Raw genomic sequence first — 25,605 nt, 5'->3', positions numbered from 1 at the left:
TCTGTGCCACAGGGTTTGCTCTGGAGGCTTTCTGAACTGTACCCAAGCACTGGTGAAACATCACAACTCCCCAGTAAGATAAATAAGGGATTGACTGCACCTTGCGTGCAGCACCTCAGGGTGAAATTCAGCAGTGGCATGACTGAAGGTGAGCCAGAGCTGCCCATGCTGCACTGGCCACCAGCTTGGCCTGTGCAAAGTGCTGAGGAGCAGCAGCTGCTCTTGGCCCAAATGTCACAAGGTTTTCTGTTTATGGCAATAATTTCCAGCTATCTTATTTGGTGCTGCTTTATGTGGATGACACTTAAAAGGGAAAACTTCATTATCTTTTCCTATTTCTAGGTGACAAGTGCTTCCTGCTTATGATAGAAGTAGTCAGCGTTGCAGCCTTGGGGAAAATTATTTCTGATTGAAAAAGATGGTCAGAAACAAAAATCTAAACCACCTTCCTCCTCATCATCTCCCCTCGGTGTTACTGGGGTGTTTCCAACACTTTTTTTCCTCATGGCCCTGTGGCATTTTAACCTTTGTTAACAACTTCTCCCCAGAGGCTTGGCGGCCTCCCTGAGGGGCTGTCAGCCACATCCAGCACAGGGTAGCCTGGCCCCTCAAGGAGGCCCCCGACGCCCCCCAGCATTGATATGGACACAAGCAGAAACAAGGAAAAGGGTTTTTTTTGTGTACATAAACCATAAGTGAAAGCCACTGTGCTGCTCCAAAGGTGTTTCAAAAATAGAGCAACAGTGAGTGGCAGGAGGCAGGAAGGACTGCTGTGGCTCCCCCGGCCCCTCGCCCCACAGCAGGGGTACACTCCCCCTGCTTCTATTTCTGTTATTTTATACAGAAGGAGTTGTAAGTGCAACTCATTCATCTTGGGAGACTGTGCCCCTGCTTTTTTCCTGGCCTGAAACTCTCCTCTGTGGCCAGAGGCTCGCTAGCTTCTGGCAAACACTCCTCCTCAGGCGGCTGTAGGCTGAGCCTCTGCATTTTCCCTTGTCAATGAGCTGCTTGCTCCCTTGCCCTGAAGCAAGGCACATCTCAGCGGGTACCCTGCTCCCGTGGGTTGGCCACCCACACAAACAGGATGGCCACAGGGAGCCCAGTCCCCATTTGGCCACAGGCAGAGGTGCTGGGGAAGGAGAGGCACTCCTGAAAGTGCCCTGTATCTTGAGGCCTCACCGGATTATCCTGCAACAGGGCCTTTGGCTCCTCCTAATGCCTGGCTTGTATTAAAATCAGGGGTGGGGGAGAATTGAGATCCTCCTTCTTTATTGGCAAGGGTTCCCACAGGCTGCAGGTGTGGACTGCAGTTTTTTCCCTCTCACCTGTGCAAGGGCTAAGCATGGGCCAGCTGTTTCAGAAAAGCCATGAGGCGAGCAGGTAACACAGGTGAGTGGGGCCTTTCTGATGAGCAGCTACCACAGTGCTTTGGTAATCACAGTTTTCAGTTTACAGATCTCATCTTAACAACGACAAAAAAAAAAAACCCAAACAAAAAAAAAACACCAAAAAAAAGAGGGGGGGGGGGGGAGGCAAAAAACCTCTCTTCTGTGACCCTTCCTTTTCCCTGCAAAGATGCATGGCTTACACTGCACCAGAGTGGGAACTGTGGGCAGCTGGGCATCTGCCCACCGCTGTCTGAAAATTTCTTCATAGCAACACTTCCCCACAAACTGTAATGTGTTGAAGAAACAGACCAGGCAGCTGCAGGTCAGACCTTCGCTGTAGAGAGGGTTTTTTTCTATTTATTTTTTTTATTCTGATGGTTATAAAAATAATGGGCCACATTTTTCATTCTCTCTGGCATTGTTAAGGAGAAACAGGGATATAGGGATATCCCTAAACAGTTTACATCTGTGTTCTGAATCTTGAAGAAAACACCCAGCCAAATTTCAGGAGAGAAACTGGAGACAGCTGTGAAAGGGGCGTTGCTGCTGTTTGTTTTATAGGGTCATCTATTCCCTTCAGTAGTAACAGGAGAACTATGTCCAAGCCAATCATGAGCTGGCCTTTGAGTGTGAACTAACCAGGGCCACATACTATTACAGCCTTGTTACTTTTCTATGCAGTATCATCCATAAATTCAGCAAAGAAGTATGTGCTGTATGTGGATGCCTATTCCACAGGTCCAGCTCCAAAGCTGCAGTTTCAGCTACAGTGGAAAAAAAGGAAAAGGAAACATCTCAGCTGGATTTCCAGAGCAGGTAACATTGGGACTACTTTTTAACTTTGAACTGAGATGATTTTGTGTGAACTAGGTATATTTGTGCAGGATGACTTCTCCAAATAATCCATGTGGGGCTCATGAGATGGTTTTGCTAAGAACTTGGCTAGCCGCATGCCTGTGTTGCCCAACAACAGGAATGTTTTTGCCTCACTAGATGATAACTTTCACATGTTGGAGATCCATGGCAGTAGAAGTCAGTACTAACCAGCTCACATGGCCTTTAGCTTTCCAAGATTCAATCATCAGGTATCCAGGCTGATTCAAGTTTTCATTAGCTCCACACCTTATCCAATTTGGGAAGCCTCTAATATGAGGCCTTGGTCCTGGCTGGAGGAGAGATATTGTCTGCTAGCACTTGGTGACAGTCACCCATTTCCCTAGAGCAATCAAAACACAATTTTACCTGCTTGAATCATTTGCATTTATAAAACAAGCAAGGGAATCAGCAATGACAATTGCATACTAAATAACACTAGGTTAGTTTCTAACCCAACTGGTTTATTTTAAGAGAAGGCTAGTGGAAAAGGTGTTGAAGGCCTGAGGTTGATGCTTTTACTAGAGAACCGCTTGGGGAGGGGCAGCAAATTAGTATTCTGGTGGTGGCCACCACTGCCTGGTGGGATCAAGAGACAGATTTAGTGTTAAAACCAGAAGCCGTTGTCATATCTGCCCTTGCATTGGTGTGTTACTGGAGGGCAGAGCCAGGCAGGGTGGCACAGCTCTGCCAGCCTTGTGGCTGGATCCACACCCGGACTAGGGCAGGTTTTCAGATGCTTTAATGATAATGGCTTGTAATAGCTGCTGAAAGGTATTATGGCAAGCAATTGTTTCTTGCCATACCATTTCAGGATGAAGACACAATCTTCCCATTTTGCGTTGATAATGGAGTGTGCTATGGGGATGATGAGATTGCAACTGAAATCTAGGTGGGAATATTCAGGTCCAGAATGAAATCTTTAGGAAATTACTTTATAGCTTGGAAGGGAAAGGAGGGGAATTCACATAGGCTGGTACATATGAAAAGCACAAAGAACTAACATCATGGGCATGGCAGTGAACCCCAGATTTTACAAGAGCAGAAATATGAGTGCACAAGAACATGCCTGCAGGGCTGTTCATGCCATGGCAAACACATATGTGGCATTTTGGGGGAGTTCTGTGGTGTGGGCAAAGACACTGACTCCTGATAGCTACAGGACACTGCAGGAGATGGATACATGCTCATCTTGGATGCAAATGCAGGAACTGTTCATTTTTAGGTGATCATACAAATATGAGCCACCACACTGCTGTGAGCAGAAATATTTAAAGGGAAAAACTCCTGGCAGTACAAGATGAGCAGGTAAAATTCAGGAGTTGGGAGGTATGTCAATTAAATATCTAAGTAAAGGAATGACAGAAGATACAATTTACTTCAGCTGAAATGCCTGGCAAGTCCTCACTTGCACTGAAAGGGCAAGGGATTAAAAAAAAAGCCCACACAAACTTAAGGGAGAGCTTAAAGATATCCCCACCACCCTGCCTGGGGCTGGATGCATGTCCCTGCAGCCTCTCCCGTTTCATTCCTTCTCCTTCCTCCTCATTGTTCTGCTTTGAGCACAGACCTGTGGCAGCCCTGCTACCCTGGGAGCACCCTGAGCCCCTGTCCCGTGCCTGAATCCTAACTGGACTTGGAGAAGTGATGGTCCAATGTCAGCAAACAGGGGCCCTTTGCTGCCTTCTGTTTCCTTTGCTCTCAGTCCCTCTCCTGGTTTTACTGCCTGTCAGTTGTTCAGTCTCCCTTGGGAGATGCCATAATCCTTAATTCTTCCTTTGCTCTGAATATCTCTGGGCCATGCCACCTATTTGCCTTGTCAGTAAATCCTCTCTAGACAAAAATGTCTTGTGACATTAATTTGTTCCAAGCACCAATAGGGGATAAAACTGTAAGAGGACTCTAGACTTTGAAAACTGAAGTGGCTCTTTACAGGAACAGCAACGGAGGGTGTGCACACCTTCGTGGGACATTTCAGCCCTGCTCATGGTTTGGCTACCAGACTTCCCCTTGCTTAATTTCTTCTTGTGACCTGTAGCCTCCTGGCTTTCCCAGTGGTTGCTTTCCTCCATCCTACCTACTGCTACATCCAGCAAGGCTGGGTGCAGTGCTGACAGGTCTCTGCACCCACAGAGAACCCTGCTGACGTTAGCAGAGCTGTATGTGGGTGCAAAAACCCACATAAAAAGAGCCCACACAGAAAGAACCCATGGGCTCTGGGTTCTAGTTGGCAACCTTAAATATTTGTAATGTTCTGCTGAAATGACTTTTCAATACTGTTATCCTTTCCAAATTAAGAACATGTTTCAGAATCATAACGCAAAGCATTACTCGTGGGTAGCTTCACATGATGCAGCACGTTGGTGGACATTCTTATCTTGGGTGTTTGTCTTGTTTTGTTTACAACCTGTACGCAATTTGCTGCAGCAAACCTGAAGTGGATTTTAACAGTCTGCATTAGTCAGCTCATCCACCACAAAAAGAGACGGAGCTTCATCTGTTTTTTGAAAACTTTTGAAGTCAATACTGAACACTTTCAAAAAAGAAAACAACAAAAAGCAACTTGTTGTTTCAACTGCATCCTCAACTTCCTCTCTCTCAAAATGTCCAGGTACAGAAGATCCCATGAGAGGAACTGGGATGGCCAGAAGGAAATAGGAGATGCCAACAGAGGTGACCGGGGAACACTGTAACTCCACCTGCTCACTGCACATCTGCATGGATGTCAGATTTCAGCATTATCAGAAATCAGTCCAAACTAAAATGGGTCTGACATGCTTAGCAGGGGTTTCTGGGGAACTTTACGTGTGACAAAAATGAAGGTAACAAGCCCTGGAAGAGGGCGTGTTGTACCTGTTGCTACAGCTGTGGGTTAAAGGAAGAGCTCACCTTGGCAGAGGATGTCTCAGTAACCTTTGCAGTCTGAAAGTTCATCAGTGAGGTGACATCTGCTGGCATCAGAGCACTGATTTCTGAGAGCCATGCTTTCCATCATGTACTTACTGATGGTGAAAAAGCTTGAGAACAAGGAACAGTTTCAAGTCAGATTCCCAGATAAAGATAATTTTCCTGCCATTTTTCTTGAAGAGCCCTCTGATCTTAGATTTCGGTACATTTCTCAGGCACCTGCAGTAAAATGTCAGAATCTGAAAGAAAACCTTATGAAATGCAGCCTGTAAGTGCTCTTGGTTTGTCAGTACATTAAATTAACAGTCACTGTCAGGCACATTTGCTCCTTACTCGAAGAATTATGCTTTACTCTGTTTCACATGTGCAACTTTATTTCCTCCAAGGGCACTGAATGGGTACAGCAGAGTACTCCATTTGACCAAATATGTTCAGAAAAAACTGGCTGATGATAGAGAAAGGGTGATGCTGTTTTCCTCCTAAACTGTCCAAGTAGGTAATTCTCACACTGCATTCATCCAGCACTGCAGGAATCTTCTCTTGTAAGCTGTTTCCTTAACTTTGCATGTTAAGAGTTCAACCATGCAGGTCACCGCAAATCGTTGTGAGTCCTGGTTATCAGAAATCTCTAGAACAGTATGAGCTTTTCTCCACTGGATTCAGCATAGACATACATTGCAATTGATTTGTTTGGATTGGGCTAGTCTATAAATTGTGCAATTTTTCTCTCATTTGAAATGTGTTAGAATATTGACTCTCTGGTATTTCAAAGCAGCAACATCTGCTAAAAGCTTTTTCCTATATGAGCTGTACATTTTTATGTTTCTTAACTGTACATTGCAGTAAGAGGCATGTAGTAAGTAAGAATGGCCTGACTTTGGGCAAGTAGGCATTGTTTTCTGATGCTTTGTGGCACCTTTGCAAATTCTGAAAAAAACATGGTTGGATAAGGACATATGAGGAAATATTTCAGTCTGAGTCTGCCCACATTTGAACAGTTGTTCAGCTCTGCTCTGTGGTTATTCAACCAGAGTAGCACTGTTTTAAAGTAAAGTGGGAATGCTATAGCCATGTGGAAGAGTCACAGAGATGTGGTGAAAGAGTTGCTACAATTTACAGTGGCAGAAAAATGGGGGAGAGGACACTGGTGGTGTGGTTCCCGCTGGCCTGCAATCAGGAAATTGTTGCTTAGGAAACACTAAAGACTTTTTTTTTTTTTTTTTTTTTTTTTTTTGGTGTTAGCTCTGGATTTTTAAAATGTCGCACCTTCTCTCCTCTGACTTGGTTCCTTTTCTTTGCGGCTTTTACTTTGAAAAGCTCCGGTTGCTTCAAAGGGGGTCAAGTTCTCTAGGATTAACTACAGAAGGTACAGAGGCTTCTCTATGTGTTCTGGTTTCCTGCCTGCCTCTTGGGAGCAGGCAGTGCTATGCCTTTCCCCTTTGGCGCCCAATGCAGAGCTCAGAGTTTCAGGAGTGCTGGAGATGCTAAAAATAATAATAATAAAAAATATGGCTGAATTAAAGTCCAAAAGAACGTTTTTCTTCCTTAAGTCAGACTTCCAAAGAGTTAGTTTTGCTTTCCAAAGCTAGTCCCCGAGTGGGTATGTGCTAATCCCACCAACGACAATGGCTGCTCTGTATCTTTGTGTGGATTCACACGACCTGCCTTATCCTTTCAGTTCCCAAACAACTTTTTTTGTCAGTTTTCTTTCATTCAGAAATGATGGATATTTCCATTTAGCCTCACTTCCTGAAATCTTGGATGTATTAGTTCTTCAGTGTCACTTGAATTCAAAGCAAAGTATTTTAAGTGATCTTATGATGTTAATATTACCCTGTTTCTGAGCCATATTTCTACTCAGGCAAATTGCGTGAAAGCACTGCCTGAGGACAGGCCACCAGCATGACTCCAACTTTCAACTTAGGTTTAGGACTTCCTGGGTTTATCCAGGTGAGTGGTGGTGTGGTGAGGTGCAGCAGAGCTGAGCTGGCAGGTTAACAGCTGTTTTTCTCTACTCTGCTGAGGAGTTTCTATACTCTACAGTAAGATCCTATGGAGCTCTGTTGTGTCCGTTACTGCTTTTTTTACACTAATACATAGAAGAATGAATTGGTTTGTCCTACTAGTACTTCAGGAGCTCATTGGCAGAGCAGGGTACAGCTGCTCCCTGTGCCACAGTTGCCCACCCTGACAGTGCCGTTGCTCTTGTTCACCTCAAACCTCAGTTGCTGGACACAAGACTGAGATGCTGCGTATGACTTCCCCACACCTCTCCCCCTGTAAAGGTGCACCAACAAATACTGAGTCTGTGGTCATGTTTCTGCCTGAAGTCTCTCCCCACCGCTACACGTTCAGCTCTGGGCATAGCAAGGGCATTGGAAATGCTGTAGTATGACCATTAAGAAGGATTTTTTACTTCTGTCTTTAATGGGTCTGGCTGTCAGGACCTCCTGCTGCCTCTGCCTGTGTCGGTTGTGTTGGTGGAGCAAAACTGGTGATAACAGTTACTGGGTGTTTCAGGCAGAGGAAACCTCATGTTGAAGATCTAACTTGGGGGTGCAGCTTGCACTCCCCTCTTAGATCTGAGGAAGGATTTGTGTACCTGAAAGCTTCTCAAGTATTTTCCATGTGCATCAATTTATGTAATGAGGGATTTTATCCCTACCCACAGACTTTGTCTTGTGAGACTGTCATGGCTTTAACAGTAAAACCTGCTGGAGTGATTACAGGAGTCTCCTCTAATTCCTGTTTTGGTTTTATCACAGTCCTGGGGCTGACTCTGTTGACTTCTCCTGGTCTTTCTCAAACACATGTGACTACCCTGGGGTGTGGAGCTGGCAGATGTGGGCTCACTCCCAGCTCAGCCACAAGCCCAGTACAAAGCCCAGATGAAGCATCACATCTGGCTCTGCTGCTTCCCATCTGCTCGTGGCACAGCTGGGTGACAGCAAGTGGCACTCACGGGCTGTCACCAGATGATTTAAGGAGACTGTAAACTCCACCTTCAGAGCAGCAGCGCTCACATTGCATCTTCACAGGCAGAGAGACATCAGTCCTCTGCTTTCTATGCTTTCTTTTTTTCTTCAGATGAAATTCAAGACTCTGTAGAATCATTTTTGGAGGGTTAATTGTCTCCTCACACAATAAAGAGCATTCTTCTCTCTGGCTAAAGTTACACAAGAATTTTATATAGTTGCTTTAGCCCTGAGGGTGTCCAGCAGTGACTGACAGCAAATCCTCTCCCCACACAGACTGCAACATCACACAATAAGACAGTCCCACTTCCCCAAGGTTTGGCTGTGTCAGAGATACCACAGTATTCAGAAATGGAATTTTTTACACTGCTACTTCCCCATAATTGTATGCACATTTTGTCTGTGCAGATTTCAAACTTGCCTGTGAATGGGAGCTGCTGAGCACCAGAGCAGTCCACAATTTTTCTTCTATAATGTTGCATTTTTACTGTCAGACTGGGCTGAGCTGTGTTTGCTGAAAGGAGGAGAGTGCAGCAGGAGGAGGACACAATGAAGAACCTCTCCTCCAGGGTGGCAGTGACAGGAGACGATCTTTCCATAATAAGGTGACTGAGGACTGCCGAGAGCCACCACCTCTGACGGCAGCAGTAGATGCTACTCCATCCCTTGGCTGCTCAGAGAGGCAAAGCTGGCAGCAAGACCATGGCTGCCCTGCCACATCCATGAGCCAGTTGCTCTGGGCAGCTGTCCGCACTGCCTGTGCTAGAGGCAGGCAGGAGCTTTTTGCTGAGGGCTAAATCTGGCAGCTTTGGCAGGGCAGAGTGCCGTGCTTTTGTGGCCCTCCCCAGGCAGACTTGGGCAGAGCTGTCCTCTCCCGACAGCTTTGGTGGGCATCAGACAGGATGAGCAGTGAGGCCTGGACGTGTGGGGGTCTTTGGTCGGTCCCTTCCTCCTGTAACTCAATGCCCAAGAAGATGGAGGAGCTCTGCAGTGTGGAAACAGCCCCAGCTGGGGCTCCCTGTGCTGCCTGCCCCAGGGGCTTGTTGGGGAGGTTCAGGGCTGGCCCTACAGGCTGGCTAAGGGCTGGAAACGGCTTGGGCTGAAGGGGCAGAAATGCAGAGGGGAGCCGAGCCTGGTGCCCCAAAAGGAGGGCCCAGAGCTCCCATCCAGGCCGAGGCAGGCTGGCCTGGACCCAGCTGGGGCGCTGGAGCGAGCCTCCTGCGCTTGCAAGCATGTCCCTGCTGCCGGGCGGGGAGAAGGCACCCTGGGTTATTCTTAAGACCCTCTGAGGGATGTTTTCTCGATGACATAGTGCTGCAGTGACTTTGTTCTTCCCAGGGACTTGCCTCTAATTTGTACCAGGATGAGTTTCTAGAAACAGTCTCTGTTGTCATATTGGACCCTCTCGATGTAAAGATTAGGATCAAAATCATGAAATGCTTCAGTGGCGGCTTACTGGGAGGTAAGCTGGGGGCCGCATGGATCTCAGGAAGCAGGAGTGTCGGGTGAAAAGAAAATTAAAAGCAATTCACGTGATTTTGAAGCCACCTTTGATTGTCTGAGTGGGCTGAATGCGGGCAGACCCGGGAGGGGAGGCACCTCTGCCCCACGGCGGGCACAGGGCTCGGTTTTCACCCCCACTTTTTTGTCCCCCCCAATTGCAATTTTAGTTGCAAACCCCAGGAAACAGGATGCAGGCTCTTCTCCTCCACGTGAGCGTTATAAAACAGCCGATCTCATTGTTTCAGTATGTACAGCCCCGCTCCGCGGGCTCCCCGGGGCGGCGGGCGCTCTCCTCCCGCCTGGCCCGCGGGGCTGCCGCTGGCCGCGGTGCGGAGCGCGGGTGCGGAGCGCCGGGGCAGCAGCAGCCCCCGGTGTCAGGTTAGCCAAACACCCCGCGCCGTCGGTCAGCCCCGCCGCGGCTTTCCGGCCCCTCCCTCCGCCTCCCGGGGTCCCCTTGCCCCTTCCCCCGCGGAGCGGAGCGGAGCAGCGCGGCGTGGCGCGGTAAGTGCAGCGGCGGCGGAGCGGCGGGGGAGGGCGGGAGCAGAGCAGCCCCCTGCGCCCCGTTCCGCGGAGGTGCCGCGCTGAGCCGCCCCGCGGAGCCCAGCGGTAGGTCCCGGGACGGCGGCCGGTCCCGGGCGGAGCGGAGGCGGCTGCAGCCCCTTGGTGCAGTGACACGGTCCAAAGCCCTTTCGCGGCTACTGGGACAAATATGTAAATATTTCCTTACGTTGTTCCTCTTCTCGCTCTCCTTTTTTTTTTATTTCTCTCTCTCTCTTTTTTTTTTTTTTTTCCCCTGAAAGTGGCACATTGTCAAAGAAAAAAGTTTCTGTAGATGTTTCAGAGCTGTTGCTTTATTGAAAACAACTCCCTGGGTGGAGGCAAGAGCAGCCTGCGGTTCGGTGGGAGTGTTTGCAAATCAAATGTCGTTTGGAGGTGGGGGGAAATCTGGCAAAATTGTTCCATAAACGTGTTCTCCAAGTTGTGCAGGCTTGCTCGCCTCGTGTGAGCTTAAGTGAAAACCAACGGGAAGTTTGAAAGGAAGAGGAGAAAGTACATGGGATAAGTAAGGAAAGTGCTTTCTGCCTGCTTTTGCTGGGCAGCTTGGATTTCTGGAGTGAGCAGCGATGGGTGCAAACACTCACCAGCTGCCTCCCTGGCAGAGTGGACCAGGGGGCTGTGTCAGAGATTTCGGGGACTAGTCTTGCAGGATTGCTGGAGAAGTCCACACCCGGGCAGCAGAATCACTCATGGTGTGCTGAGGGCTTGAGAGGGAGCCAGCCTGCCCTCTGCCCGCTCGCCTCCCCTCGCCTTATCTATTCCCCTTGTTACTCAGAGACTTGTGCTGGAGCCCGTCTGTCTGCCCAGAGCTGAGCCACCCGTGGGGAGCAAGGCCAGAGGAGGTGAAGTTGGGTGCAGGGACTGTACCACCTGCAGGAAGGTGCTTTGAGCTTACTGGTACCACACTGGCATCGAGCTTTTTCTCTAAGCATTTGGTACTGACAGAGAAGATGTTACTGCTGAGTTGTATCAGTACTGCGTTTTGTTTCTTTGCACCGATTGGCGATGAGTAGAAGGGTGGTACTTGAGGGTGTAGCTGTTCCTATGGTTTTCTAACAGATCATTAGACCCTGAATTCTCTCCGTTACTGCTCCCCCTCACGGGACATCTCTGTTTTAGGCATCCTTGTCCTTTTGGTTGCAGAGGGAAGCTATGGGCGCATCCCCTAAAATAAACATGGCTGTATTTATAACTTGGTTAAACTGTCATTTAATAACAAAAGCTACAGGTTATGGTATGCAGACAATGGGTGTAAAGTTACCTGAGAAAGATACAGCTTTCTAGACATAAACCACCCATATTAGTGGAATGGATGAAACCATTTTTGATACGAAAGATTTTTCCCTAATAGCAGAATGGGGCCTATAGAGGCCAAAAATGGTCTTTTAACTGCTTCTTTTCGCAAAGGGAGTCAGCTGGACTTTCAAAATCACTTTGAAGACAGTTACACCAGCACTAATAGAGCTGGTGTTGGCGTAAAAATATCATCTAAAAATCACACCCTTAAATGGCATTACTGTGTTGGCAAACCTTTTCCATTGCTGCCTTGTTCTTCAACAGACATGTTAGTTTAATTGTATCCCTGTATTCTGTCTCAGAGGCAAGGCTCTAAGCAGGATTTATTGAAGGTACTGTGTTGGCTGGAGCTTTACCTTCCCCAGTAAAGACAAGCAGCTGATGGCAAAGCAGCTGAGGCCATTGGTCCTGGTAGCTCCTCAGGGATCCCACTTTTGTGGGACTACTGGTCTGAACATACTGCAGTAAGATGCTTTTCAAGCTATACTGGGATAAATAATAGGTAAACACTAGCCCTGCAGCATATTTAAGTACTAGGATAAGTGTTTTTCTTATAATTCAATTTGGTTTCAGTGGTTGGAGAGATCTCTCACTCTTTTCCTTCCATCCAGCCATTTTACCACCTTTTCAGTTGCATTAGGTGGTAATTTGGCATTGTATACTTCCAAATGTTTCTGATCTACTTGAAGCTGGAAGAAGTAATCTTTATGCAGTTCTGTGCACTAAGTGGTAGGTAGCCTTTCAGGGGTGATGATGGACAGTGAGTCACGGTGCTTGGTGGCATAAAGGTGACATTCCAGTGCCATCAGCACCTTCTCTCCTGCTCTGGCATGCAGCATGGGAGAGCAACAACCCACATACCTGAGGCTGGTTGTGTGAGCATAGGTGAGGGTCAGTTGGCCCACTGGAAAAGGCCCATGAGCGTGCAGGAGTCTGTACCAGTGGCATGAGTGTAGCTTTACTCCTGCATATGCACAAGATGAAGCCCACCAGCCATCCCAGACTGGCTTTTGGCTCTGGTGGTAGATTGTTACAGAGCAGTAGTGCAGTGAGAAGTGGCATCTGCTCAACTGCTATCTCTCTGGTTTTGGTATTGAGGCCTGTTATTACATATCTCAGAAATAATTTGTTTTGCTGGACAGTTCCTCAACAAGTGGGACAGTGCTGGGGGATTTCCATGCTGTCAGGACCACTCCAGCCCTGTAGGTGCCTGTTCCTCTGGATTTGCAGGACCAAAGAGTAATTACATCCTATCTACAAGCTGTGACCTTCTTTCACTCCATGTTAAAAATTATGCTTTTTGCGCCTTTTGTGTGTGTGCTGGAACCTCTAAGGACTCCTGTGGCTCTCATTGCTATAGTGTCTGGTATCTCCTCTCAGTTCTCAAAGCCTGCATGGAGACTATCGGGTATGGAGGGTACCGTGACTGTCCTTCCTCATCATTCTTGCGCCTTTAGATTTTCCATCCTGTGTAAACCAAACCAAACCTACTGCCAACCACGCCTTTCACAGCTGCCGCCTTTCCTTTATTCTGGGAGATGACAAATGTTTACAATGTTGGTCTTTTCTTTCAAGCTGTTCTTTGGAAATTTTTCCATGCCTGGGAGTTTCTTCCCCTAGTTTGTGGGTAAGAGGTGGGATTTAACTGCTTCTGGCAAAACCAGAAGTGTCCCTTAAATTATCCAGAGATTTCTATGGTTGCTGGAAAGACTTACAGCGGGGCACATGCTTTCCTACAGCTGCCTTCTAGCTTTTCAGCAGAAGAAACCAGACTGCTGCTAGCTGGCTCACCAGTGCCGGGGCTCCTTGTCTCTTTCTTCCATGAGCCTTTGACCTTGGGACAGCCATGGTCTCAGGTGGCCTCATGCTGCCCCAGGCAAGGGCTGCGCCTGCTGGGAGCTCCCCTTTCTCCTCTGTCCCAGGGCTGAACTGCACTGAGGTGTTTCTAGTTCTAAGTTACATGCAGATCCCTAGTGGTGGAAAGAACCTTGACTCTTAATTATTCTGCTTCTTGTCTCCTCTTAGATGTACCAACAGCCCGTGTGTTTAGAATAAAGCTCTGATATAGAGATATGGTATCATGCATTCGCTTTTGTTTAGCTTTTCCCCTCATTCTCTTGCATTAGAAATTTGGATTTCCTTCCAGCTCATTGGCATAATATTAACCTTCCTTTCTGCTGGGAGTGACACGTTGCCTTTAATACAGGGGTCTGGATTTAATATCCCAAGAGGTCCTTTTCCAATTTCATGTTCATATAGATCAGGAGCTAAAAGAAGAGACTCCTGAAAGGAGCTTTCCAAAAAGTGGCTTGTTTTCTTCTGCTTACATTATTGCAGTCTTTTTGCAAGAAATCAAACTGTTGAAACAAACATATATCCCACTTGGATATGAAGAAATTGCAGCTCACTTGTGGCCTGGATCCACTCCTTCTTCTGTTGAACATAATTAGAGCAAGACCAGACCCTTTGAGTTACCATTGAATTCTTGTGTGTTACAAACCTAATATATTATTCATGAAAATGAAGTTGTGTTAATTACGTCTCCTGGTCTGCTTTAAGGCATACATACATGTCTGTCTTGTTTGCTAATTAACTCTGTGGATTGAATCCAAAATCAGGGGGAAGTTTAAGCACTGTCACTGATCCACACATGCAGCTCTCCCTGACTTCATTGTCCAGATGTGACCTCCAAGCTTCCCGCGTAGGGGAGGCTGTGGAAGTAAATGCTTGACCGGGAGATGTCACTGACTTTTTTAGCTGGGTGCACTAGAGCCTGTGGCTTTCATCAGTGTGGTCTCATTTTTATGAATGAAGGCAGGCAATGACTGCCGAGCTGTCCAAACCAGTGCCAGGCATCCGGTATTGTAGAGACGTGGGTGGAGACAGGAGCGTGGGAAGTGCTTCTGCGCCAGCGGTCCCACCGTGGTACAGCTGCGTGGCCCGCCTCAGGCATGATGGACAGCAACCCTGCTTCTGCGGTCTGGAGGTGGTCTGGGCTCAGGGGACCCTGGAGAGACGAAGTCATGAAGAAGCGTGTCACATGCTCCTTTTTGTGAAGTAAAGGCTTAAAAAGTGTCCCTTCTCACCTCACAGGCTCTTTACTGCCTATTTCAGTAGGAATTTATTTTTCTTTTTTTATTCTTAGCATTCTTAGCATGAAACTTCAGTTCTGGTTTTAGTTGACTCTATTCAGTGGACACACCTGGGAGACAAGGAGCTCATTTTTTCCTGTATCGATGAAACCTTCTAGCAACTGCTAACCCCTTACACCTGTACATGTATAGTCGAAAAAGGATCTTAATGGAGTTTTGTCTAGACTGGTGGTGGAGGGAGAGAGAAAAAGCAATGCCAGGGGCATGGATACATGACTTTTTGGAAATAGAAAATAAAACCAGCAAAGATTATATCCCCAGCAGAGGTGGCAGAAAGGGTCTTATGGGTGTTCTTAATCTACCTCGCTGCAAAGTCAGCCAGGTTAGCTCAAACCACCTTTGTTTTTGACTTAAATTAGCTGAGTCTGCACTAGCACAGTGAATGTTCTCTCTGTCCCTCCTGCCAGACATGCGGTGGGGGACTACCAGGCAGCTGCTGGTCCTCTGCCAACTCCTGCTATAGCCATGTCCAGGAGAGACTGTTGGCGTGTCCCCCGGGCTTTACTGAAATGAGAGCTGAGCTATTTGTCCAATATCAACTTAACCACGTTTGTCAGACAGAATCAGCTTAAGATGTGCCCCTTACACTCACATTCATGCAGTCCTAAATCATTTCAGCTTGGTACCTTATCCCCCAGCTCAGGTCCCATTAACAGTTCTTTCTGGGAAATTTCACAGGTCACTGGTGCTCTGCAGCAGCCATCACAAGTGGGACCAGCTGAACTCCTTCAGGGTGTCTGTGTGGTTCAGATTGAACAACTTTTTTGCCCATGGGGGGACAGAGCTGTTCTTTCACCTGAGGATTTGTGAACCATTTAAGATGGTGCTGGATATACATGCATGGACAGAGGTTTAGAGGATGCCTATGGGATTTGAATTCCCATTTAAATTAAAAGGCAATCTGTTGTCTGTGTTTCTGTGACAATCCCATTTGAAGTGTTTTATAGAAACAACTTTCTGAGACTTTAGCTTTTCTGCACTGTGCACTGGGCTTTGGAGGACAGATTACTTATTAAAAAAAGGAGAAAGAAGATAGAAGCTGGAAAAGTACTGTTTTGCTGGTGTCATGAGTCTTTAGATAGGAGAGAGATGGAATGCGTTTAAAACTCTGAAGTGTTGTGTAGCCTGAAACCTTTTCATAGGAGAATGCTACTTTAAATATATGTCTGGAATGGGAAAAAAAAACAACCAACCAACAACCACTTCTGCAAATGATGATTTTTTTTAAGAATTAAAACCAACTGTTTAGAAGTGATGAATTATTGTAATATGTGAGCACTGTAAAGTTTCATCTATTCACAGTAGTATTTCAAATGATTTAAAGTTGTTTGTTCAAGGTTTGCTTTTACCATGTCATTAAATGTCATGGATTTGTTCCAGCTGTCCTCCACAAATGTATCACTTTTGATGGATTTTGCATGGGAACAGGCTGCCAGATTTTATTTTTGATACCAAAGCCCAATTCTATTTTATTTTTAATACAGTTTTGCTGTGCTGAATGTATTGCTGGCATTTAAACGAGTTGGCAGAGAAGATGCTAGCAACTCTCCTGGGCAGAGTTATTGGACCTGGTTTGCACCTTCTGAAACACCTTGAGACTGGGGTCAAGGGTGGGCATCTGTGCAGATACCCAACCTCTCGGACCACTACCAGACAGACCTTTTCCTCTGGTAACGGCTGTGCCAGGCCACTGCCTGCCGTTGCTGTCACTGCCTTTTGTCAGGAGGTAGCAGTCCTATCTGCTGGCTGCGTCGTTCACAGGAGCACTTCCTAATTTGCTTTAGGCAAAATCAAGTGGATTATCTCAAGCCACTAATTAGACTATTGAAGATAATCCTGCTGTCTTTTGGGTTTGTCTCTTTCCTTCCTGAAGTGAATTAGAGAGGACTGTGAGAGGCTGCTCCACCAGCCCCATCTGAAGGGAGCTGGGCTGTTGCTGCTCGTGGTAAGGACAGGCAGCTGGAGGTCTCACCAGCACAGCTGCAGCCGAGGAGGGGATAGTCACCACGGCGCACTAACAGCCTAATGCAGTCACTGTTGGAGGAGAACATCTTTCTTACTGAGCTGCTGAGGCTTGCCCAGTGGCTTTACCAGGTCTGTCGAGGCGTATTTTTTATTTATTTAATTTTCATAACCAGGACACTTACATTTGGTAGCGTGTCATCTTTTCCTATTCTAAACTAATCTGCCTCATGCGTGGTGCCCTGTCATATAATCAGTACAACATCCTGTCTGATGGTCTTGAAAGACTGGGTGTGATTTAATGTATAAAACTTGGATGGCTACTTGGAAAGGATATCATCTGACACTGTACAAAGCAGATCGATTTGAGGGATTACGCCTCAGTTCTGAACTGGTAAAGAGTGTAAATGGATCCACTCAGTAAGAGGAACTGAAGAATGCTCTGAAACATTAGTTTGCCTTTAGAGCAAACCCAAAAATGCAGTCTGCTTTCGGACATGCTGTTTGGTTCCTGGCGTAGCTACTTGCATATCCAAAAGGGTATGTCCTGTGCACGTGATTAGCAATCCCTTAATTTTTTATTAAGATTTTTGCATTCTTCTCAAATTGTTGACATAGTACACTATACCCTGGAGTGCTGCAAGTGTCTGAATATTTTAGGATGTGTAAAAGAACAAGAACATGTAATAGTGTCTTTTCAGTCTGGGCAAATAGATTGAGTGCATCACTTATATTCCCAGGTTTAAATAAAATGAACTAAGATGCTAATAATTAGAAAGGAAACTCCCAGGTATATATTTACTGAAATCTCTCCTGTAAAGCGTGAAAAAATAAATTAGCACTTTATGATGTTTATCATGAAGATGAAGCATACCCCTAGACCAGACAGTTGCATGTATTTAATTCTAGGTTACATTTCTGTAGTTTGAGGTTGCTTATCTCTTGAGGCTAGAAACAGTGTTTTGTTGCATGCTTGTGCAGTGCTGGGCAGTGTGGTGCTCAAACATGCAACCAAGGTTCCACGTGCTGCCCAGTTGTGATAAGTCTTTCCACTGGAAAAAAACCACCCTACAATAGGTGGTGAGGTATATCACGCAAGCATGTGTATCAAGCAAGCATGTGTCTGTGTTAATAAAATAGTCTCCACTGGGTTTAAAATGAAATGTTCCCATTTCTTAAGACTGCTTTCCTAAAACTAACTTCCAGAGACTAAGTAACATCTGCCATCAGTAACATGCTAATGTTTGGGCCCTGGCCCTGAGAGTGCAAAGCACATGGCATTCATATTAGTTCCTAGGATGGGGTGCAGAGCTAGGTGTTCGCAGGCAGGCACTTGGGCAGGAGCACACCCGCAGATTTGTGTAATAACACAACTGTTTGTTTTTCAATGGCATTTTTTCCTGATGAGTAAATTAAGTAGGTCTTGTTTCCTCATTAAAAGAAAAGCTAAGTTGAAGAAGAAAAATGTTTTCTGCAAATCACATCCTGTTTTCATCTTCATTCAATTAGTACAAATTTTAAGTTGCAGAGTGTCATCCATCTGACCTACCTCCCCTCCCCTCCTTGTTGACCCTGATATTAGAACTATGGGAAAACTTAGACTGTTGGCAAAATGGGTGGAAAATCAAATGTTTAATGTTTTGCTTGAATATTTTGTGGTTTCTCCTGAAATTCTTTGTCTGAAACAAAGGATGTTCTTTGTTCTTTTTTTTTGGGGGGGAGGTTGCTTTTTATTTGAAAAAATATGCAATGTCATTGTGGATTGCAGAAGTTCCTACAGAAATGGTATAAGTTCTCTAAAAAAAATACTTTTTTTTAAACCTGGAAAAAAGGAGGACAGTTAGAAACTGCAAAAAAATTGTCTATTTTGATGGTGAAAAATGGTTTGTTGGCAGATTCTTGCAAATACATTTAGAATCAAAATGTTAGTGATTTGGAAAATCTTGAAATAGAGTAATTTCACATGACCCCCTCTTGGAAACTTCTGAGTTTTGCATTCTTTGCTCCAGCACAATTCCCAATGAAGAAATACTTCAAAAAAGCAAGATTGTGGATTCTTTTAAAAATGTCATTCCTTGCTTTTTGGGTACTGCACTAAGCTGTATTTATATATCTTAATCTTATCCTGATTTATATGATCAAAATTAAGCATTCACGGATTTATTTGGAGTCTGGAAAAGATATGAACTGAACTGCAGGATACACAGTTGCTGCCCTACTGAGCTGGCAGGCTGGGCATGCCCAGGCTCTTCCAGCTGGATGTCGGGCTGCTATAGCAGTGCACTGCCCTCCCTCCTGGGCATCCCAGCCAGTCACCCGTCCCCTGGCTGTGCTCCCTGCCCCCCCTCACCGTTTGCAGGCCTGAGGAGCAGCAATGGACACAGGGGATGGGCTGGAGGCAGTGGTCGGTTCCCTCTGCAGAGCTGCAGCTGGGAATGAGGGTGTCCGCAGCCCCCTGGTGTACAGAAAAAAACCCAAATCCCTGGGAGCAAGCAATGAGGGGAGGAGGGTGGTGGGGCATGCTTAGTCCTTGCAGAGTGCCCAGTACAGGGCCTCTGAGCTCTAAGGGAAGCAGGAAAAAATGGTGGCTTTGTGATGATGTGCGTGGAAGGACATTCTAGTCACTTATCTTCTGCCCTTCCAGCCAGGCTGCCTATTGCTGGGATGCTAGCTTGGGCTGTTAAGTAGCGGCTAGTTGTCACTTGAGGAGTACTCCTTTGTTATTTCAGAATTACTGAGACACTTAGTTGGCTGTTCATTAACTGCCTTAGAGAAAAATAAGATCTGATTAATCATCATTTCAGCAAATCATAGCCTGTTCTACAGGCTAATGAAATTAGGCAGTGAAGAGCTGGCTTCCTGCAGTTAGCTGTGACCTGCCCTAGCTGTGCAGCCCTCGCCGCCTGGCCCTGACCTGGAGGGCTTGAGGTGCACAGAAATCAGAGGGGTCACTGACATGAATCAGGGGTGGGAGGCATAGAGTCCCATGTTAATGGGGTGAGGACCACGGAGCACTGCCCAGGGCACAGTGGAGATGATGCCTGTGCCTGGCAGAGGTACAGGTTGTGGCTATAAACGCAGCCAGCCAGCAAGAGAGATGTCTCTTGGCTGCGATTCCTAACCTTTGAGATCACTTCACTTCCTTTTTGTAAGCAATCATTATAACTGGTGAAGATCAAATTTCTCAGCTGAGATCTTCAATTCACCATTGAAGAATATATATTTTTTCTCTGAAACAGTCATATATAGTACCTTATTTCAAGTGTTACCTTACATGTTGATTTCAAACATAGCTAGTTTATTAAGCTATGCAACAAGGAAGATGCAACTTGCACCTTTGCTTCAGAGTAAAGGTTTGGAGTCTGAAGAAAGGAAAACTCCGCAGATGCAGAATGCAACTGTTAGACATTCCACCCAAGTTATTTGCAGGTGTTACTCACAAAGCCAAGAATTTAAAAAGGAGGTTCCTTACATGGAACTGCTTTGCCGCCTTCTGGCCAAGAGTTGAAGTTCCCCCAAAGCTTTTCTATTTTCTGCCATCTTTGTTTCTTATGTCCTTCCTTTTCCACGATTCCTGACTGTTGCTCCCCTTTAATCTCTTTCAGGGGCCCCTTCCCAGCTGTTTAAAAGCAGCTATAGCTGTTCCCCCCCATCTGCCTAGGGTTGGCAGAGAAAGTAATAGCAACCTCCTGGGTTTTTTGCCAAGTGGGGCTCCTTCCGCCTCCCTGTGTAATTTGATTTGTCAGTGTTTGAGACTTTGACAATGTTGACATTGGGATTACATGGAATTTGCTTTCAAGAAATTTGGGGAATAGCACAACCATTGACAGCTTGCATTTTACCCTTTTCAAGACCTGAACGTTCAGGAAAAGCCTACACCAGATTGGTGCTAGTTGTTAATCACTTGGGCTTTGGTGTGCAGCACTTAGATGGTGGGGCTGGGGTGGGACGAGCAGGAGTGACAGAACGTGAGGACTACTCTACCCCTTCTTCTTTGCACCATGCATGTTTGGCAGCTTCGCAACTGGGTTAACGCTTCCCTGTGCAGTATTTGGGAGCAAGAGGCATTTTCTTCTTCTCGGAAGTGCAGTCTTCTCATCATTAAGCATGATGATGATGCAAATACAAACCAGAAATAGATTAATAACTGTAAAAGAGTATTAACAGAATAATTAATTAAAGACAGTTTAGAGGCTTTTTAGTTTATGTTTTTCATAGTAGTAGAAAGTTTTCCTCTGTTAGCAGAAGAAACTGCGATTGCTTCTTACTTAGCTGATGGCAACACTAGAGAGGAATGGATGAGTCTTGCAGCTAAACCCATGTAACGTCTTCACTCCCAAAGATCGCTGACCAGATGCCCAGGCTTTGCTGGGTCTCAGGGGGTCACACTGGGCCTTACCAGAGCTGTCTCAGTGGACTGCCATGGTATTGGCCATGGGGAGAGCGATGCCCCCAGCACTGTGGTGGTGGCCCTGAGCAAGGAGGGCTGGCTCATTTGATGTGGGGGCTGTGGTCCCTCTGCACTGGGCACCTGGGGAAAGGGAGAAAAGGGCCTCAGCAGCCAGTGAATCCCCCATCCCAAGGTTTGGTAGGTGGGAACGAGTTGTTTAACAGCCCCATTTGGGTGCAGGAGGCAGCCCCAGTGCTGCTCTGGCTGTACCTTGGTCAGGAGGCTGTAGGCATGGCTTTGAAATGCGAAGCAGCTTCCTTAGACATTGCAGGGGGTAAAAAGTGAATTAACCATATCATAGGCACATGGTACTTCCCTGCTCAGATTACACTACAAAATCTGGGCAGTTCCTAAGATAGAGCTGGAAAAGGGGATTTGGGAGTGTGAGCAGCACTTGGAGCAGAGCACAGCTGACATGGCTGGGAACAAAAGGTGATAGGAAAAGTCACTGCATCTACATTGCTGCATATCCACAGGTCAGCAGAAATCCTTCGTAACTGGACATTTGTTGCAAATTTGCTGGGAGAAGTGTAAAATAACTTTGTTTTAGTGCTGGCTTTGCTTTGTGCCTTGTGTTCTGCTAGTTGCAAAGATTGTATCTGGCTGTGTTTCTCTTTGATTTTGTACTTTGTTTTCCAGATTTGCTTTCTAACTGTTCATCACTCTTGTTAAATATCTTCTGTTTGATGCAGTTTATAGACTTAAGTAGATAGGGGTGGATTTGCTTTGTTAGTTAGACTGCTAAAGCTGTGTCTGCTCTGCTCGTGGACAAAGCTTTTGCAGTACGGATATTTTTTTTTGCAAATACTCCATAAGCAACACATGTGTTTGTGCTATTAGTCAGATCTTCATGGACTGTTTTTTTATGTTCTCCTCAGAAGTGAGCTTCTTACAAAACCCATTATTTTTAATGCTGCTTCTGGCCTTTTGACTGGGAATTCAGAGAGCATTTTACCTCACATACTGAAGCGAAAGTTAGGTTTATTTTTGTTAATGTAAGTCAAGAAGTAGCAATGATTCACTGTGACAGGCTGAATGTGAGCCATATGAGCTGAGCTGCATAAGCATAAAGGATGATTGTGCTGCAAAATATCTCCAAGTAATTTAGATTTTGACACACTTACCACTTCTCAAGTTGCATTTCCCCCCTCCCCACCACTCTGCCCTTCCCCCACCATCCAGGATCTGATGTGATGGAAAAATATATGCATTGTCTCTGGGAATAGTAATGGTTGGGCTAACAGTGCTATGCTTTTGTGAATTTTATCATAGCAATGTGAGAGCTTCACAAAGAGATTATAATAATTGCATATGCTTACATACATAGTCTTAAATGATGACTTTATGTGCTTAAATAGCTCAGGTTTTAGATTGTAATTCTTATTGCTTAGAGCATGTAAGTGTCATCTACTTCTCTGTTTCCCTAACGGGTTTTGAAATGCACCAGTATATAGTAGTTTTCTGATTTAAGAAGTGTAACTTTTGCATTGAGCCTCTGGAGCACAGCTCACACGCAGCTCCCGGCGCGTGTGACAAGGGCTGCATGTTAGGGAGGACTGCCTGTCCCCGGGAAGCCCAGAGAACCGGGCAGAGTGCCACTTGAGTCCCACTCTTGGGTGGAGGATTTTATTGTGCCATTTTTTTCCAATTAAGCACTATTGATTTATTTTGTGCATGTTTTATATTTTTTTTGTTGTAGACTTTTTTTTTTCTTTTAATCTGTGTTTTTTTCTGTATGAATGGTGAATGAAAGCTCTTTTAATGTTGACTCAAATGACACATACTCATAAGCAAGATTTTATGTCCAGCCTTTTTGTTGATTAAACATCTGCATGGCTTAGCATTTGGATGTAGAAAGGAATAGCAAATGGAAGTTCCCTTCTGGCTAGGGTTTCTTACCAGTAAGTGAAAGGCGGGGTTGGGAGCTGTTTGCGTATGTGTGTGAGTGTAATATATTAGTGTAACATCTATAAAATAAGACATACTTTAATGGCTCTTAAACTTGTAGACAGAATTCTGTTCTCTTAGGAAGTATATCATGCAGATACAGCAGATGCATACCAGGGTAAATGAGAACAGAATCTGGTTTTTCAGTGAATCTGTTCTAACCCATTGGCCCAGTCCAAGCCTCCCCCTGAAGTTATTAGAAAGGACCCTGCTGACACTGATGGAAGTGGGGATAAAGCCAGGCATTAAAATGGTCTAGATTGTGACACGCCTTTGCTGTTTAATATTGAATGTGAAGTTTTTAAAGAAACAAAGCAAAAATAATACACTGGATACTATTTTTAAGTCAAAATCCCAGCAAAATGTCTGTCATCAGGTTCCAAACGGTTCCTTGCTTCACTTTAACAATGAGCTATCCATTATATGGTCTTAATTTATGGAACGTTAAACAGTTTCTGGCATTACTGTGCCCCTGCAGGAAGAACAGATGGTACTTTTGAATGAGTTTTGCTATGGGATAAAATGTTCCAGGTCTTCAACAGATCATATCCATCTGTAAGAAAGGAATAGTATTTGTGTAAATAAACACGGTAGAGTCAAACAACTTGAAATCCTCTACTGAAGGAGAAAACAGTGCCTGTAGGCTGAGGTGGTAGTACGTATTGGAAGGTAACGTGGAAAGCTCTCTCGTCACATTATTTTGAAGTTGAACACTTACTGTTGTTAAACATCCCAAACAGGAAATCTTATATATCAGGAGTTGGAAGACAACGGTCAGTACATAATATGGTCAGTGTATACTGACAGTAGTCTCTGTATAACAAGACTATGGTACATTTATAATCAGATAGATTGGCTGTGTCTTCATCCTGTCTCCATGCAATAAAGTTCTGTCTTCTTTAATTGATAGAGCTTTTGATCTCTGAGAATAGTGTGGAAGCACTGAAAAAGCAAATCCTGACGGTCCTTACCATGTCAATGTATAATGTAGCCCACCCTACAGAGCTGAGCAGAACATCTCCATCATGATACACATCTTGCACCCTGCATAAAGTTAATCTTACAAGTCAAACCAAGGAGGACTGGCAGAGTTGTGAGAAGTTGCACCACTTTCCTTCTCCATTCCTCTAAATGACCAGGAACTGCTAGGATGATGGAATCCATCATTTTTCAGAGCTCTGCTGTGATGCTTCCAGTTGGCCTCTCAGGGAACGATTGCTTTCTCCTCACTGGCATCTGCACTTTTGTGGTCCACACTTGGTGAAGGAATATCCCCTTCAGTTTGTCTGTCTTTCTTACAATTCTATAAATTTTGTTCGCATTCCCTGCAGAGTTCTCCTTTGCAAACTGAAAAAATGACAGACTCTTCAGCTTTATCTACCTGAAAACAAGGTAATTAATCATGTAAGGTCCCCGTATGGGGCATAAAGACAAGCTCACATCTAGGGGGTAATCCATCCATCATAAACAGATTATCGGTGATATTAGTTGTCCTCTGAAGTTTTACCCAGCTCTCCATTGACTGTAGAGGAATCTTCATCAGGGAGGTAACTTCTGGAAAACTGAAATTAAACTGAATGTGTGATCTCCAGAGAATTTAAATCCATGGTCCCCTTTGTTCTACTCTTACTCTTTGTACTTTGAATACCCAAGATCACTGTATCAGCAACTTGCTTTTAGAATGGTCTCTGCAGAGTTGTACTACCTTTATATTACTGGAAATCTGGTGAAAATCTTCCCTCTCCCAGCCTCCAAAATCAGTCAGCTGGGTGTGAATGTCTGACTGGGCTGCCAAAGTGTTTAAAATCATTCTGGGGTGAGGCAAGGTCATGCCACAGGAAGGCTCTCTGCAGGTGCCTCTTTCTGCCGCACCGCTGCACGTTAGCCCAGCCTTGGAGACTGCGTTCATGGAAGCACCAAGAGGAGGATTTAAGAGAAGACTGGAAAGCTGGAATACTTCTCACTTCACTTTCTTTACTTCCCTTGGTGTTTGGGGTTTTTGCCATGTTTTTGCATGGGTTTTTGGTTTTGTTTTTAATATTAAAAGTTCTGTGATTTTGGGAGACTTCATCTTTAGTGTATTAGTAAATTTGTCATCTTAATTTTTCTTGCCAGTTATGTGCTGGACTGTGCATAACTAGTGTGAAGGAGAGAGCATCAGCTCATTCTTCTGTTATATTAATGATTTCTTTCCCCTTGCTTAAATCAACTTTACAGTTGTAGTATTTATTCAGCTGGAAAATAAAATAACTTCCTCCATTTCCAGGAGAAAATTGACCAAAACATATATATATGTCTTTTAATGTACCAAGACCAAACAAATGGGCCGCACTAGTCAATACCACCTTAGTGGAGTATTGGTCATTGTAATAAAAATCAGATTCAATTTACTGTTTGGTTAGTATGTTCAACAAAAACAAGATGTTGTGAAAGGAAAATAAATAATCTTGTTGTTTAAATTATATGCACCTCTATGAGGTAAAATATAAAAATACTCAATCAGCATTTTATGTTAATGGGAATACCTGCATGTATATAATTCAATGCCGAAATAGCACGCTTCTCAGTTGATTGCTCTGGATTATCCCTCCAGC

The 25,605-nt window shown here is 45.2% G+C and overlaps 1 protein-coding gene across 10 annotated transcripts in view; it reads left to right on the top strand.

The window, feature by feature from the left end:
- Window positions 1-9,931: 9,931 nt before the first annotated feature.
- The window catches only part of FBLN2 (fibulin 2), a 106,364-nt gene continuing 90,690 nt past the window's right edge, over window positions 9,932-25,605 (top strand). For 2 of the 10 annotated variants that reach the window (XM_056337910.1, XM_056337902.1), the window contains exon 1: window positions 10,019-10,147. The gene's annotated coding sequence lies outside the window, so the exon portion shown is untranslated. Of the gene's footprint in view, window positions 10,148-10,198; window positions 10,358-16,624; window positions 16,747-21,389; window positions 21,541-24,342; window positions 24,404-25,605 lie in introns of those variants that run through there. The other 8 variants (XM_056337907.1, XM_056337901.1, XM_056337904.1 and 5 more) reach the window with 7 other exon arrangements.

The sequence above is a fragment of the Falco biarmicus genome, chromosome 4 (genome assembly GCF_023638135.1).
Source record: "Falco biarmicus isolate bFalBia1 chromosome 4, bFalBia1.pri, whole genome shotgun sequence".
Taxonomy (NCBI): domain Eukaryota; kingdom Metazoa; phylum Chordata; class Aves; order Falconiformes; family Falconidae; genus Falco; species Falco biarmicus.
This window is presented reverse-complemented; position numbering and strand designations above follow the sequence as displayed.